Source organism: Bubalus kerabau, chromosome 1 (assembly GCF_029407905.1).
Source record: "Bubalus kerabau isolate K-KA32 ecotype Philippines breed swamp buffalo chromosome 1, PCC_UOA_SB_1v2, whole genome shotgun sequence".
NCBI classification, from domain to species: domain Eukaryota; kingdom Metazoa; phylum Chordata; class Mammalia; order Artiodactyla; family Bovidae; genus Bubalus; species Bubalus kerabau.
Window position 1 is genome coordinate 219,813,197 of NC_073624.1, and position 15,431 is coordinate 219,828,627.

The 15,431-nt window shown below is 51.2% G+C and overlaps 1 protein-coding gene across 2 annotated transcripts in view; it reads left to right on the plus strand.

The window, feature by feature from the left end:
* CXXC5 (CXXC finger protein 5) overlaps positions 1-13,996 on the plus strand; it is a 124,987-nt gene extending 110,991 nt beyond the window's left edge. For both annotated transcript variants that reach the window (XR_008705015.1, XR_008705016.1), the window contains exon 4: positions 13,880-13,996. The gene's annotated coding sequence lies outside the window, so the exon portion shown is untranslated. The remainder of the gene's footprint in view (positions 1-13,879) is intronic.
* The last annotated feature ends 1,435 nt before the right edge of the window (positions 13,997-15,431 follow it).

Here is a 15,431-nt window from a genome sequence, read left to right on the forward strand (position 1 = left end):
GGACGACAGAGGATGAGATGGCTGGATGGCATCACCAACTCAATGGACACGAGTTTGAGTAAACTCCAGGAGTTGGTGATGGACAGGGAGGCCTGGCATGCTGCAGTCCATGGGGTCGCAAAGAGTCGGACACGACTGAGTAACTCAACTGAACTGACTCTTGTATAAGTCTTTGTGTGAACATATGTTTTCATTTTTCTTGAATACCTAGGAGTGGAATTGCTGGGTCGTAGGGTAGGTGTGTATTTAGTTTTATAAGAAACCACGCAGCCTTTTTACAAAGTGGTTATACCATTTTACACTCCATCCAACAAAGAATGATGTTCACCACTAAGTTCGATGCTTCAAACACAATGGGCTTGTTACCTCCTTGGTTTTGGATGCTATACCTCAGTGAATTCCACTGAAGGTCATAATGACAGGCTTGGCTGCCGTTGCCCGGGCAATCAGCTGGACACTGGGGCTGTTTCTCATGGACAGATGAATGGATGGGTGCCCAGCTAGGTCTTCCTGACCTTGAACTTGTATAATTGCTTTGTTGGAATTTGAACGTTGGCTTTTCCATTTGTCCTCATTAAATTTCATTTTGTTGGTTTTCACTTAACCATCCAGCTAGTCCTGATAAGGATGACGGTGGCAAACTCACACACACAACGTGCCAGAAAAAAAAGTGAAAAGTGTGGGTCATTCAATCATGCTTGACTCTTTGTGACCCCATGGACTGTAGCATGTCAGCCTCCTCTGTCCATGGAATTCTCTAGGCAAGGATACTACTGGAGTGGGTAGCCATTCCCTTGTCTAGGGAATCTCTCTGACCCAGGGATCGAATCCATGTCTCCTGCTTTGCAGGCAGATTCTTTACCGTTTGAGCCAGCAGGAAAGCCCCCACCACGTGCCAGATGCTGAGCTAACTCATTCAGGCCTGCGAACAATCCTACTGAGGAGCTGCTGTTATCCTCATTTTGTTGTTGTAGTTTAGTTGCTAAGTTATGTCTGACTCTTTCAACCCCATGGACTGTAGCCTGCCAGGTTCCTTTGTCCATGGGATTTCCCAGGCAAAATTACTGGAATAGGTTACCATTTCTTTCTCCAGGGGATCTTCCTGACCCAGGGATCGAACCTGTGTCTCCTGCACTGCAGGAAGATTGTTTACTGATGAGCCACCAGGGAAGCCCTATTCCCATTTTAGGCATCATGACATTGAGGCACAGGTTAAGTAACTTGTCCAAGATGACCCAGTCATTTATGCGGGGAACAGAACCACGTAGTTTGGATCCAGACATTGTAGTCTTAACCAGTCACTTTTTTGCCTCTTTTTGGCTTCAGATATCATTTCCCCCCATCTTCCACTTTCTCTTAGCACACTAAGCATGCTTCTAGGTCTTCCAGATTATTGGTTAAAAAGCAAAACCAGGGAGTTCCCTGTTGGCCCAGTGTTGGTTAGGACTCTGTGCTTTCACTGCTGAAGGGCTGAGTTCGCTCTCTGGTTAGGAAACGGAGATCCCGCAACCCATACAATGTGCCCAAAAAAGAAAAAAGCAAAGCCCCAAATTCTATGGACGAGATAAACCCAGGGCCCTGGACAGACCTCGGCAGCAGGCTCTAGGTCTCCTCTGCTACGCTGTGTTTCCCTTCATCTGTTGGGTTCTCAAGCTGTCTCCACCTTTCGGCTCTTATGAATAATGCTGCTGTCAAGCTTGTTAATTCTTATTTCATAATACCTTTCTCATCAGGTTCCCCTCAAGCATCCTCACTACGATGGCTCCCATCAAGGTCCTTAGTTAGGGACATCTGTTTTGCTAAATCCAGTGGTCAGTTCCCATCTCATGTGATCCATCAGGAGCACCTGGCTTGGTCCATCTCCTTCTTCCTTGATATGGTTTCTTCATGTGGTGATGGGATCCCACATTCTCCTGCTTTTCCTCTGCCTCTTGGGGTGTTCCTTCCCCACCCCCCCTTTTGGTGCTCTCCTTTCCCCCATCCACCTCTGTGTATGGGAAGCCCTCTGACATGCCCCACCCCCACTCCTTGGCGGCCTTCATGACTTTTCCCGAATGCCCGTCTCTAGCCCGGACCTTTCTGACGTATCTGCCTGTCTATTTGACATCTCCACTTGGGTGGCCAACTGATGCTGCAACTCTCACCTGTCCTCCTCAAGCCTTTACTTCCCCACCTTAGCTTCTGGCGACTCGATCCTTCCTGTTGTTCAGATCCTCACATTTTGTTCACTCTTGACTCCTTTTTCCTCTGATGCCCCAGACCCAATCCCTCAACTCATCTTATTGGCTTTAACTTCAAAATATATCCAGAGTCTGCCCACTTTTTACCAGCTTCCTGCTATCACCCTGGTCTGGGTTCCCACCAGCTCTACCGTGGAATTCTGCAGTGGCCTCACTGGTCTCCAGGCTCAGCCCCAATCCCTCCTATCTATCTCCAACATAGTGGCCAGAGGGATCCTTTAAACATATACATCAAATCAGGTTAGTTCTTTGTCCTAAATTTTGGGCAGCTTCCTATGTCACTCAGGCTCAAAGTCCTTACAGTGGTCTCCAAGGCCCAGTGTCCCCTGGCCCCTTCTCTGCCTCATCTCCACTCTTCCCTTGCTCCTAGCTGTTCCAGAAGCATGCCCGGCACTCTAACCTCAGGGCCTTTGCACCGGCTCTTCTTGTTCCTTGGGACTCTCCTCCCCTAGATAGCTACATGACAAATTCTTTTTACCTCTTTCATGTTTTTGCTTGAATTCACCTTCTCAGGGTGTCTAACAGCAGTTCTCCATTTAAAGTTTCAACACCCCTCACCCTGTCCACCCTCCTGACTCCTTCTGCGGTACCCTATTTCTCCCGAAGTTCTCGTCATTGTCTATACCATTATAAATTTCACTTATCTGTTGTGTCCATTGTCTCCCCCACATTAGCAGTGCTTTTAGGGAGCAAGGGTTTCCCCCTCCTTTGTTTACTGATATGATTTGCCAGAAGTGAATATGTAATGCCCTAACAACAGTTTGTTGAAGGAAGGAAGGAAGAAAGAAAGTAGGATAATTTAGGAAGGGGTCTGCAATTTAAAAATGAGTTGGAGTCAAGAAAAGGTGGGCTTTCGCCAGGGCCAGGTGTTGTGGACATCAGGGCTGTTTGCTGTGCAGCAGCAGGGATCCTGTGACTCCTAACCCCTGTTTCCCTTTGGAACCTGCCCCTTCCCACCATCAGTCCCTAGAGACTGCCTGGGGCTGATCCCACTCCTCACTCCAAGGCAGACAGTGGCTCCTTAGGCTACAGTGACTAGCTCAGGGCTGGGCATATTTTGTTGGCCAGGGCAGTGAGACTGAACCCTAAGACTTTTGCTTACATTCTTGGCATTGGGCAGGCTTCTTCCCTCAAAGCTAGACAGGTGCTCAGAGCTGCCTGAGCCACACTGGGCTGCAGATGTGGAAAAAGGTCACTGTTAGGGCCCGGATTTGATACTTCCTGAAGCTGGATCTACACCTGGACTTTTCATTTGAGCCCCATTTCACTGAGGCCAGTTTCCATCACTTGCAGCCACTGACACTGTGCCTGCCTGAGCTTCTGAACTACGAGGTGAGGAAGGGGCTGGGTAGGGTCAGCAGGGGTCCATCCCAGATGAGAAGGGTTTAGCACATGGAGGGCACCCAGTGATCAGTGCTGAAAAGGGGGAAATGGGAAGATTTGCCTTGATCCAGCCAGAGAGGAGCTCTCAAACTGTCAGGAGAGAAGGACATGGGCACTCATGGGGCGAGAAAGAATGAGGAATCCCTTCACACGAGCTGCAAGCTAAGCTGAGATGGATTGCACCTAAGGTTGGGGAGGGAAGTGGGAAGCGGGATGTCTTCCCTAATAGAGCTCATTCCAGAGCTGCCAGTTCCCCATCACCTCCAGTGCAGGAGGAAGAGCCCAATTAAAATACACCAGGGACAAAGTGCATACCAGGGGGTGGAGTGTGGGCTCTTTTCCACTAGAGGTATATTTTGCCCTGCTGCTGCTGCTAAGTCGCTTCAGTCGTGTCCGACTCTGTGCGACCCCATAGACGGCAGCCCACCAGGCGGCTCCCCCATCCCTGGGATTCTCCAGGCAAGAACACTGGAGTGGGTCACCATTTCTTTCTCCAATGCATGAAAGTGAAAAGTGAAAGTAAAGTCACTCAGTTGTGTCCGACTCTTCACGACCCCATGGACTGCAGCCCACCAGGTTCCTCCGTCCATGGGATTTTCCTAGGTCACTTATTTTTCCTAGCTTCAGTGCCTTTCTGGGTAAAATGGGCTGAATCATGTCCACCTCATAGGGTTTCCGTGTGGGTGAAATGAGATAATGTGTGAAATGAGATAATGCGAAGAACTTAGCATGAACCTGGCTCACATAACAGTCTTTTTTTTTTTTTTTTTATTCTTATAAGTCATTTTTGTAACACAATGTTCTTCAAATAATTTGCAAAATTACATTGTAGTTTGTCACTAATGACTTTATTGTGTTTCACCAAATTTTTTCACTATTAGCAGTATTCAAAGTAATTCTGCATTTTTTCAAGCTACCACCTCATCTTCTGCTTTTTCTCCTATTCTTTTTTACTTTTATTGACAAGATTCTACTCATATTTATTTCTTCATGATGCCCATGATTTGTTTCTTATTACTCCTTTCCTGAAAATTCAATATATTTTAGTGGAGGATGAATGGGTGAGAGGAAACCTGAGTCACTGCAATAAATATATTAAAATGTTTATATTTGTCAATTCATTCTTCTTTGGTAGTTGGTACTTTTTGAATAAGCAATGCTGATTAAGGAGCATATTCATGTGCAGTTACTTGGTCATTCTGGTCTTGTTTATTCAATTACTGACAGTATTCAGAAGAGATGTTGGCATATCCAGTATTCTTAGAAGAGAACATCTGCAACCTTGATGTACATACTTTCTTTTAAAAGACACAGAAAATCAACTTTTACTAACAATAATTTAATCACAAATCCAAAGTTCTAAGAAATCCTAGGCTGTTTTTTTTTTTCTCTCAGTCTTTTTAACTCAGTCCTTCAAAGACATCATCTGTATCTTTGCAATCTCTGGGTTCCTTCACACTCTCTGTATTCATCTATAGCTTTTCAAACCCTTGATATTTTGCTCCATCCTCACATGTCCCACCTTTTTCTCCAGTGGCCCCTCATGTGCCTCTCTGTGTTAACTCCCATAAGTCTGCAAGGGAATGGAATACCCCTTTCTTTCTTTAATATATTGCAATTTCTGTTCATCATTTTTTGCCTGTATATCAAGTTGCACAATCATAGAAACATTATTAGCTTTAAATTTCCATCTATTTAATACTTCATTTAATACTTTTTACCTCCCTCTTTGTAAACAATGCAGCCCTGCATGATTGTTCTCTAGTGGGAACATCTAACACCTATATTCTGAGCCAAGCTGTCAATGCTTACTTGTATTGTCAGTTCAGTTCAGGATTTTTTTTTTTTTTCCTTTTGGTGCTCCATAAATGTTGACCACTGAATTAAGACACAAGAGTGACCAACGCATGAAAAGCGAAAGTGAAATCACTCAGTCGTCTTCGACTCTTTGCGACCCCATGGACTGTAGCCTACCAGGCTCCTCTGTCCATGGGATTTTCCAGGCAATAGTCCTGGAGCGGATTGCCGTTTCCTTCGCCAGGGGATCTTCCCAACCCAGGGATCGAACCCGCGTCTACCGCATTGTAGACAGAGCCACCAGGGAAGTAACTTCGTGAAAGAATTCCCATTTTTGGGGTGGAAACAGCTACTTTGAATTATCATGGACTCTTCTGGTTACAAGAAATGTGCCTAAAACTGGATAAAAAATGGGAATTAATAAATTACTAAATTAAAAGTTCTAAGGATCTTTCTAGTGTCTTGCATGATAACATCAGGAACTTCATAGTAAGTTTAGTAATCGATATTTATACTTAGATTCCAAGGTGATCTGGTAGAAATAGTCTAAATTCCATATAAATTTTCAGGCCTAACTTTGGCAATTGTTGAAATAGAAAATAATTTCTAAGTCCCTTCCCATTTTTTTTAACATCTTTAATCTACTTAGATTTATCATTTTATCATTGCAAGTAGATTGGAAGTGATTCAAGGTTAATAATTGTGTCTTATATTTCTATATTCAAACAGTTCACAACATTGGGCATGATACAGGAGTTCAGTGAATATTTGATATATTTGCTAATATTTTGTCTACCTAATTGTTAGGAAAACTAAGAAAATAAATCAATATGTAGAAATGTCAATATAGGAAGCAAACATATGTGTTGACTAGCATAGGATTTTTGGGCGTTGGTGGGAGAACACACAGTTCTTGAGAAATATTTAATAGAAATGTCCAAAGTTTTACTAATGAGTATATTGCTATCTAAGAGAAAATATTTTGTCTATAAATGGTTGGATTATTCATCATTTTTCATCTATCTGCCAGTCAGTTTCACAGTTTTTCACATTTAAGTGAATTTATTTTAATCATATAAATAAAGTATTGAATAGATGTGAATTCCAAACTGATAACTGCACACAGATTCTGTTAGTTAGCACATAAAAATACATCCCCTGACTCTTGTAGATATTTGCCTTATTTTTTTTTTTTTCCCCCAGTTTTCTGGAATATTTTCTAAGTGAAACCACTAGGTGGCATTTCAGGGTCTCCAAAGAGCTGCTATTGCTAAGTCGCTTCAGTCGTGTCCGACTCTGTGCGACCCCATAGACGGCAGCCCACCAGGCTCCCCCGTCCCTGGGATTCTCCAGCCTAGAACACTGGAGTGGGTGGCCATTTCCTTCTCCAATGCAGGAAAGTGAAAAGTAAAAGTGAAGTCACTCAGTCCTGTCCGACTCTTAGCGACCCCATGGACTGCAGCCTACCAGGCTCCTCCGTCCATGGGATTTTTCCAGGCAAGAGTACTGGAGTGGGGTGCCATTGCCTTCTCCCATAACAGTCTTAATAAAAGTCATCTGCTGTAATTGTTACCCGAGGTCTCAGCCCATGGTTGTGCATGGTGGTGCAGGCGCAATCCTTATAAGCACCAGCAGATGGCGCCCCGACCTCAAAAGAACCCATTCCTGAACTGTTTTCTGAAGGGCTGCGAGAGGGGATGGGCGGGGCGGCCTCTGGTTTCTCAACCAGTTAGACTCCTGCCTTCCCGAGTCCGCTGGGGAGAAGTGACTGGCACGCCCCTCAGTTCCAAGAAAGAGGGGCCTGGATCACCATAGGATAATCAGTAGAGCCTCAGTTTTCCATCTGTATTGCGGAAGAGCATGGATTTCGGAGACAACCTGAACCAAGTTAAGGAAATACTTAGGTTGGTGCAGGTAAAGGACTTTCAGAATGAGCAAGCATCCCAGGACCGAGGCTGGTTACAGAGGTCCTGCGACTGGACCTTGGGGGCGCAGCTGAGCCTGGTGCTGAGGCAGAGCGATGGCCCATATGACCTCTATTCGCTTCCTTTCTGGATGGGTGAGAGAGAGAGGAAACCGGCTGCCCGGCACGGAGGACCCAGAACGGTGCGTGACCCTATGACGCGAGACGCTCTGGTAATTCTGAGTCGGGCCAGCAGAGGGAGACCGAGACCCCTTGTGGACTCCGCTCTGCTCCCCCTTCTAGCCCGGAGCTCGCCCTCCCTGGACCATCCCGGTTGGCCGTGCCTCCCAGGGCAGGAGTTGACATGTCCCTTTGCTTTGAAAAAGCCTTTTCCTCTTCTTTCTGGCTGGGCTTCCTGGGGCAACGTGTGGGGTGAGGGGAAGGGTCAGATTCAACCCTAATTCTCTGAGTCCCAGCTGAGCCCCATCCCCTGGACCTCAGTGACTTGGATGGGATCTACTGGCCATTCTCATCCTAGCAGCCCCCACTTCCTGAGATGGGGTGTTGTGAGCTCCCCAGAGGGTAAGGATTTGGGGAGCAGGAGATCCTTTTCCTAAGCCCACATTAATCCAGGCCTGGATGGCCAGCTGGACCTCCAGAAGCAGGGGGCACACCCCATCCCACCCTGGCCAGTTCCCGGCATTCTCCTTGGACTGGCTCCCAGAGGCCCACAAAGGCCCTCAGACAAAGTTCTGGGCCGGGCTTTGCCTGTGCCCGGGGCCTGGGGCCGGCTGTCTCTAGGCACTGAGAGTCCCTGGCACTCCTTGTGGGGCTTTGTCCACGGGCCCTGGACCAGTACTGGCAGGGCCACATGTGCTGGGGGAGGGAGGGGGCCAGGCAGTTCTCAGAGCCTGAGCGGCCTCCCTTCCCTCCTGCACGTGGCCTTGCTGTCCTCCAGGGGACCTTCTCTCTACCTCACCTTGCTCACCCTGCCTTCTCCTCTTGGCTGCAAGCCTCCCCTTTTTCTGGGCCTGCTCCTATTCTACTATTCACTTATTCATTCTACTCATTTATTCATACATTTGTCCCCATCATTCAATACCTGTTGAGCTCCAGCTACACTCCAGGTCCCTACTAGATGCTGGGGATCCAGTAGTAACAAGATACACAGTTCCTGCCCTTTTTGGAGTTCACAGTCTGGGTGAGACTGAAGGCAGGAGACTAGTAACATCCATACCTAAAATTTGTTTTCATCTTGTGATAAATGGAGAGAAGCAGATAAGCTGCCTGCCCCAGGAAGCTCCACCTACAGAGACATTTCCCCTGGGAAATCATCTGCTAGGCTGTGAGCTGTGGAGGGAAGATCTTCATTCAGGTCCTGTACCCCACCCTCCCGGGCCTGGCATACAGGCACACAGTAGGTGCCCAGTAAATGTCTGTTGAATGAATGGATGAATCATTAGCTTCATAGTTGGGGGGGGGGGGCGGCTGCCAAAGAGAATGGTCTTTTCACATTCCACTTCCTCCCAGTTAACCCAGGAATTGCAGGTAATATTGGGGGTCTACAGACAAGAACCTGGGGCTCCCAGGAGTCCACCTCTGGCCACTCTGATTCCTTGCCTGCTCCTCACTGCACAGCTTTCCTACCTTGGGCCCTGTCAGAGTCCCATGGGCCATGCATGCGTTTGTCCATCACCTCTCATGAATCCATTCTTGGGCTTTATCACCTTTTTGGTGGCTATCACGTGCTGGCCTTGGGCTCAGGAGGAGCTGGGGATCCAAAGAGGTGGGAGAAGGGTCCATGCCCCCCTGGACTATCCAGTCCAGACAGTAATGGCACAGTGTAGCATGTGCCATGATGAGGGAAGAGGATGGCACGGTTACAGAACCGTTTGTTACAGAACAAATTTCCTGCCCTCCTGGAGCTTATGCTCCAGTGATGGTAGTGGAGGGAAACAGACAGTAACCAGAATAAGCGAGGGAACACAAATGTGTGTTATGGAAGAAAGGGAAGCAGCTGAAGGGGAAATGTGGGTAAGGGAGGGAGTAGGATTTTAGATAGGGTGGCTGGAGAAGGTGACATTTGAGCAGAGAGCTGAAGGGGGTCAGGGGTGAGTCATGCAGCTACTTGGGGGAGGATGTCTTAGGCACCAGGAATAGCACATGCAAAGGCCCTGAGGTGAGAGTGTGCCTGGTATGTTAGAGGAACAGTCAGGAGGCCAGGGTGGCTGGACAGGTATGAGATTAGAGAGGTGACTGGGGGCAGATTGTAGTAGGACCTTGCAGCAAGACTTGGCTTGAGTCTTAGTGACAAGGGAGCCATTTGAAGATTTTGAGCAGAGGAATAACATGAGCTGACTTACACGGAACACAATCCCTTCAGCTGCAGTGTTGGGAATGTTGATAGTGGGGCTGTGTGGAAGAAGGAAGGGACCAGGTAGGAGGTTGCAGTAATAATCCTGGTGAGGGAGGATCGAGCCAGGCAGTGGCATTAGAGCTGATGACAAGTGGCTGCTCTGACACTGCTTTGAAAATAAATCCCGTGGGATTTTTTGAGGGATTGGATGTCGGGGCTGAGAGAAGGAGAGGCAAAGATAACTCCCAGGTCTTCTGCCTGAGCTGAGGGGGGGCTCAGCTGACATGGGCTGCGATGAGGAAGGTTTGGTTGGGATAAGTTGGAGCTGCTCTTTGGACATCCTAGTGGACCCTTCAGACCAGCAGTTGGGTGTGTGGGTCTGACTTCAGGGGGAAAAGGTTGGAGCTTAAGAATCATGCAGTGAGAATCATCAAGGTTTAGGTGGGCCTTGAAGCCAAGGTGGGCTCAGCATGGTAGTGCAAGGGGGAGAAGACAGAGGCCTGAGCCCTGGAGCATATTGGCATTTGGAGGTGGTGGGGGATGAGGAATCACCAAAGGAAAAGAAGAAGGCATAGCCGGAAGGAGGAGGAGAACCAGGGCAGTGTGGGTCCTAAAAGACAAGAGGAGAACGTATTTCTGGGAGAAGGGGGTGATCAACTATGTCAAATGCTGCCAATAACCTAAGACAAGGTTTGAGAAGTGACTTCTGGATTTGCATTGTACTGGTCACGTAGGACCACTATCGAGTCCCTTTGCACAAATACTGGGAAGAAGGCGGCCCTTCCAGGAGACCCGGCTATGCAGGCATACAAAGGGAGACCCCTCAGTGTAAAGGGAAAGGTGTCTCTCTCTCGGCCACAGGTAACTTTGCAGCAGGCACACAGCATGGTGAGAGGGCAGCAGGCTGGATTTCAGCTCTCTCCACCGCTTTGCACCATGGGGGCCTTGTGCAGTGCCCAACCTGGACATCTGTCCCCAGCAGCTGTGCTGGTGACCTTGATGAGTGGTGTTGGTGGAGTGAGTGTGGATGAGAGGATGAGAGTTGGCTTGGAGTGTGCTCATGAGGGAATGGTAGGGGAATTGGAGAGCGTGCACAGCTTTTTAAGGAGCTTTGTTGTAGCAGGCTGAAGAAAAGGGGACAGTGACTGGAAAGGCTACAGGGATGAGCGGAATCCACCAAGTGAGAGTGGGCGAAGGGGAAGACATCCAAGCCAGGGGACCCACGTACGCAAAGTGAGGTCATTAGGAGTGGTTGGGATGTAGCGGGATCCTAGAGTGTCACATTTGAGGTGGGAGGTATCAGGAGAGGATGCTGGACTGGTGGGCTTAAGCCTCTGTCTTGGGGGTGGGGTTGGAGCACAGCTAGGCATACAGTAGGTACTCATTGAGTGCGCTGGGATTTCTCGGGGAATCCCTCCCCAGTCTCTCCTCCAGGCCTCAGTTTCCCGGCTGGCAGATGGGAGAATTGGATGTTTCAAGTGTTCTCTGAGCCAGGGCTAGACCCGAATGCCTTCCCCCAGTTGGTAGGTCTCAGGTCCTGGCCTCTTCTCCTCCCTGGATGCCACACCTTGTCCAGGCTGAGGAAGAGCAGGAGGCCCTGAGGCTGGAGGTGAGGTAGAGGCCTCGCAGTGGCAGAGGCTGTGGTGGGCTGGGTGGGTCAGGAACTGCGTCTCCTGCCCCATCCAGCCTTTAGGAGCGCCTTCCTGAGACTCCCCCTCAGGAGGAGAGGGAGAAGTTGCTGATTCTCCCTTCCTAGAGGGATGTCAGGGAATACAGAGCATTTTGGCTGCTGGTTGGGGGGGACGCTGACCTTGTTCTCTTTCAAGGTAAAAGTGGCTACAAGGAATAGTAATAGTAACCCTCTCCCCATGCGCATGGCACCCAAAGCGCTCTCTCACTCAGAGCTCACCTGGGGCCTTGTGACTGTCCCTTGTAGCCCTTTGAGCTAGTCCCACCGGACATGGGAAAATGAGGCTCAGGGAGGGGATACAGCTGCCAGTGGCCACACAGCCAGGAAGCAGCCGTGGCCAGACTAGAACCTGGGTTTCCTGTCTCTGGCCAGCTCGTGCCCCCTGCAGCAGGCCCCCAGAGTTTGGAAGGTTGGGGAGCAGATCCCGCCCAGGGACTAGGTTCTGGTACCAATCTGGCCCAGATCAAGTGCAGAGAGAGCAGGACCTTCCCTCTGTTTTCTCTTTCCACATGTAGCTATTAAGCCGTACTGCGTATGAGGTGCTGAGGGTGCACTGTGAACAAGGCAGACCTGTGTTCACGGGGTCAGAGTCTGTTCAGGTAGAGATGAAATAATCCAATCCATAAGTTGTTGTTGTTCAGTCTCTCAGTTGTGTCTGACTCTTTGCAACCCCGTGGACTGCAGCATGCTGGGCTCCCTGTCCTTCATTATCTCCTGAAAGTTTCTCACTTTCTCTTGACATCTGTTTCTTTGCATGAGAAATAGAGATAGTGATGTCTGTACTGCAAAACCACTGGGAGGGTTAGATGGGGAGTCACATAGGAAGCACCCAGCATCACAGTGCAGTGTTCCACAGACAGTGGCCAATGATACTATCGACACGCTGCTGTTCAGTCTCGAAGTCATGTCCAGCTCTTTGTGACTCCAGGAACTGCAGCACGCCAGGCTTCCCTCTTAACTGCTCAGCTGTGTCTATAGGATCAGACCTCCTGGCTTATGCTTTTGGAGTCTTAAGTTTCCTCATCTGTAGGACTGTTTTGAGGGTGAACTCTAACACGTGGAAAGCATTTAGTATGGACTCTGGAACACGGGAGATGCACCGTTAATAGCAGAAGTGGCACCAGGGTGGATGGAACCCCAGCTCCAGCTGTACCCCAGATGAAGCAGGAGGAGACTGATTGCAGCTCAGACCCTGTGCCTCTAGTTGCTGGAAGCAGGGATTTGAGCATTGGGTAGGAGTTCGTTGAGCAAAGCGGGATCAAGGCCTGATGGAGCAGAGGGTGGAATACTTGCAAAGACGTGGAGGTGGGAAGGAGTTGGGTGTAATGAACAGTTCTTGGGGGCTGGAGTGGAAGGAGAGGGGTGGAGAGTGGCTTCCTGTGGTAGGGGTGGACTATAATCTGATCTCCCTTCTCTGTGGCACGGGGTCTGCTCACCCTCCCTGGCTTCTCACAGCTCCTGTCTCCCCAGATCCCTGTGCAGGGGGTGGGGGGGGAGGGGGCCTTTATCACCCCTCTGAGAAGTGGAATCTTGCTCTGTAGGAGGCTCACAGCCAGCATGTTCTTTTTAGTGTGTAGCCCAAGCACAATTCTGTCAACCACCTCCTCAGAGCTAGGGTCCTGGGCTGGGGGAGGGCTCCCTGGTGGTGACTAGCAGCGTCTGTGGGGCAGCACTGGGCTCCTGATTGGCACTGAGACTCTGCACTCCTCGCCCCCCCCATCTGTCCTCTTTGTCTCTCTCTCCTGCACCCCTCCTCACTGCATTCCTTCCAGCTCTGTCTGGAGCCCCCTTCTTAGCCCCATAGCCCAGGTCTGTCCATCCCTCTGTTTGTCCCAGTAGGTCTGGAGGGAGGGAGGGAGGGCTCAGCCTCTCTCTCTCTCTCCGGGATCTTCCACCATGGTTCCTGCACTCCTCCTTCCTCTCTGTCCTTTGGGTCTCCCTGGGCATCTGTGTGTGTGTGTGTGTGTGTGTGTGTGTGTGTGTGTGTGTGTGTGTGTTGGGGGATGTGGAGGGCAAGGAGTCAGACCACAGAGCAGGGGGAGGGCAAGAACCCGCTCTCTCCTTCACCTCGAGGAGGGTGGATCCCGAGGGCTCAGGGTCTGGGGCCCTAGGGTCCGGCTGAGCGGGCCGGTTGGGTCTGGCCGCCTGGCCGGGGGTTGGAGGACCGCCGGAGCTGCCTGGGCTCGTAGGGGGGGGTGGGGGGGCGGAACCTCGCAGCGCTCCCCTCCCCCACTTTCTTAAAGGGCCGGCGCGGGCTGGTGTGGGACGGGTCTGGCCGCCCCTTCTCAGCGGCGGGTCGGGTTGCGCGATCCGGCCCTCAGTGCAGAGAGGCGGGCAGGCGGGCGGGCGGCCTGGGTGGCCGCTGTCGCCTCGCGGATCCGTTCCTCCCGCCCCCCCGCCCGCAGTGCCCCCGCCCTTCCCCGCCCTTCCCGCTCCTCCCTCCCTCTTTCTCCCATTCCTTCCCTCCCTCCTGCCTTCCGTCCCCCCATCTCTGCTCTGCTTCTCCACAGCCGCGGCTCCGACACCTGAACGGGTAGCAGTGAGCGCGGGAGCCCCGACAGGCGGTGGCGGAGCGGGACAGCCGGTCCACGGTAGCCTCCTCATGGCCCCGCCGTGAGAGGCTGGACCCAGCGACCGGGAGCAGGAGCGGTGAGTGGGGCCGCGCGGGGCCACCTTGTCCCCAGGGCCGGCGTGTTCCCGGACCCCGCCCCTCCCGAAGCCAGGCTGGGGGCCGGGAGGGGCTGCTGGGGTTGGGGGGCTGCATGCTGGGTGGCGGCGCAGCCCTCCGCCCTCCCTGCCAGCCTGGGTCTGCTAACAAAGCTACATTGCGAGATCAATTCCGTGGCGGCTGGAGCATCCGAAGGATACGGTTGTCATGGAGATGGGGCCGAAAGAGGAAGCCCGGGATGGCAGAGTCTGGGCCAGGGAGAGAGGGCACCGCTAGAGAGCCCCAGGCCAGCCTGCAGGGAGGATTAGGGCTGGCAGCCCAATTGTCCCCTGATGCCCCCTCCCCATTTGTCTAATCCGAGTGTATATGTGTACCTTGATGGGGTGCCAGTGGGAGCTTGGTGGCCAGGGACCTGGGGTGTTTGGTGCCAGGCCTGCTGGCAGCCACCTTTACCACGGAGCAGCTTTGAGGATTTATTTCTCTTTCCAGTTTCCCAACTTTGACAGCCTGGCTTGGCGGCCAGGCCTCAGCGGCTCCCAGCTCTGCCGCTGGAGCAAGGCTTGTATGGGGGCGTGGCAGGCAGTAGCGGGCAAAGCCAGGAGGCACATAATGGCTCTGGCAGCTGCAGGGAAGGAGGGGTCCTCGGAGTCGCTGGTGGGGCTGGGGTGGGGCAGGGAGTCCAGATGTGGGGACCCTCTGCCTGATGCAATCCCCCACACCCAGAAGGATGTATTCTAACTCTTGCTGTCCCTGGAGAACCTGGGGGCTCCCTGAGTCAGAACTGGGGGCATTGTCTCTGCACCGGTCCAGGGGGCTGCTGCCTCAGCCCATCCCTTCATCTTAGGGCTATCGTGGGGGGGCCTGGGGGAGAACTGGGGGCATCAGCCACAATGGAAGTGGGTCTGAGAATTCCTGGCAAGCTCAGGATAAACCAGGCTGAACTCGATGAGTGGGTGAATGAGGAGCAAGGAGAGGGCTCAGGGCTCGGCCAGGGTCAGTGGGCAGCCTGGGCTCGGGGAGGGGCATTTGGACTTTCCTGGGTTCTCCAGCTCTTTCTTTCAGACCTTGGAAACAAGAGCTGCTTAATGGAAGATACTCAGACAGCTCGAAGTAGAGTGGGGAAGGGGCATTGGGATCACCTCCAAGCCTAGTCTGTTGCCCTGGGCAGATATAGTCATTTTCCACCTCTTCCTTGAGAGGTTAGAAATACCGCCTCCCAACGACACTGCAAATTCTATGACCTGTCATCTCTGAATCAGCAAAATGGGCCAGAAGCCCTCTTTACTCACCTCACATCTCTCACGTCACACCCACTTTCCCTCTCAAGAGCCCCCTATCCCCAGCCTATGGTGAGAGACAGTGCCTTTTGAATGGGGCTACTGCAGAGTTTGGTC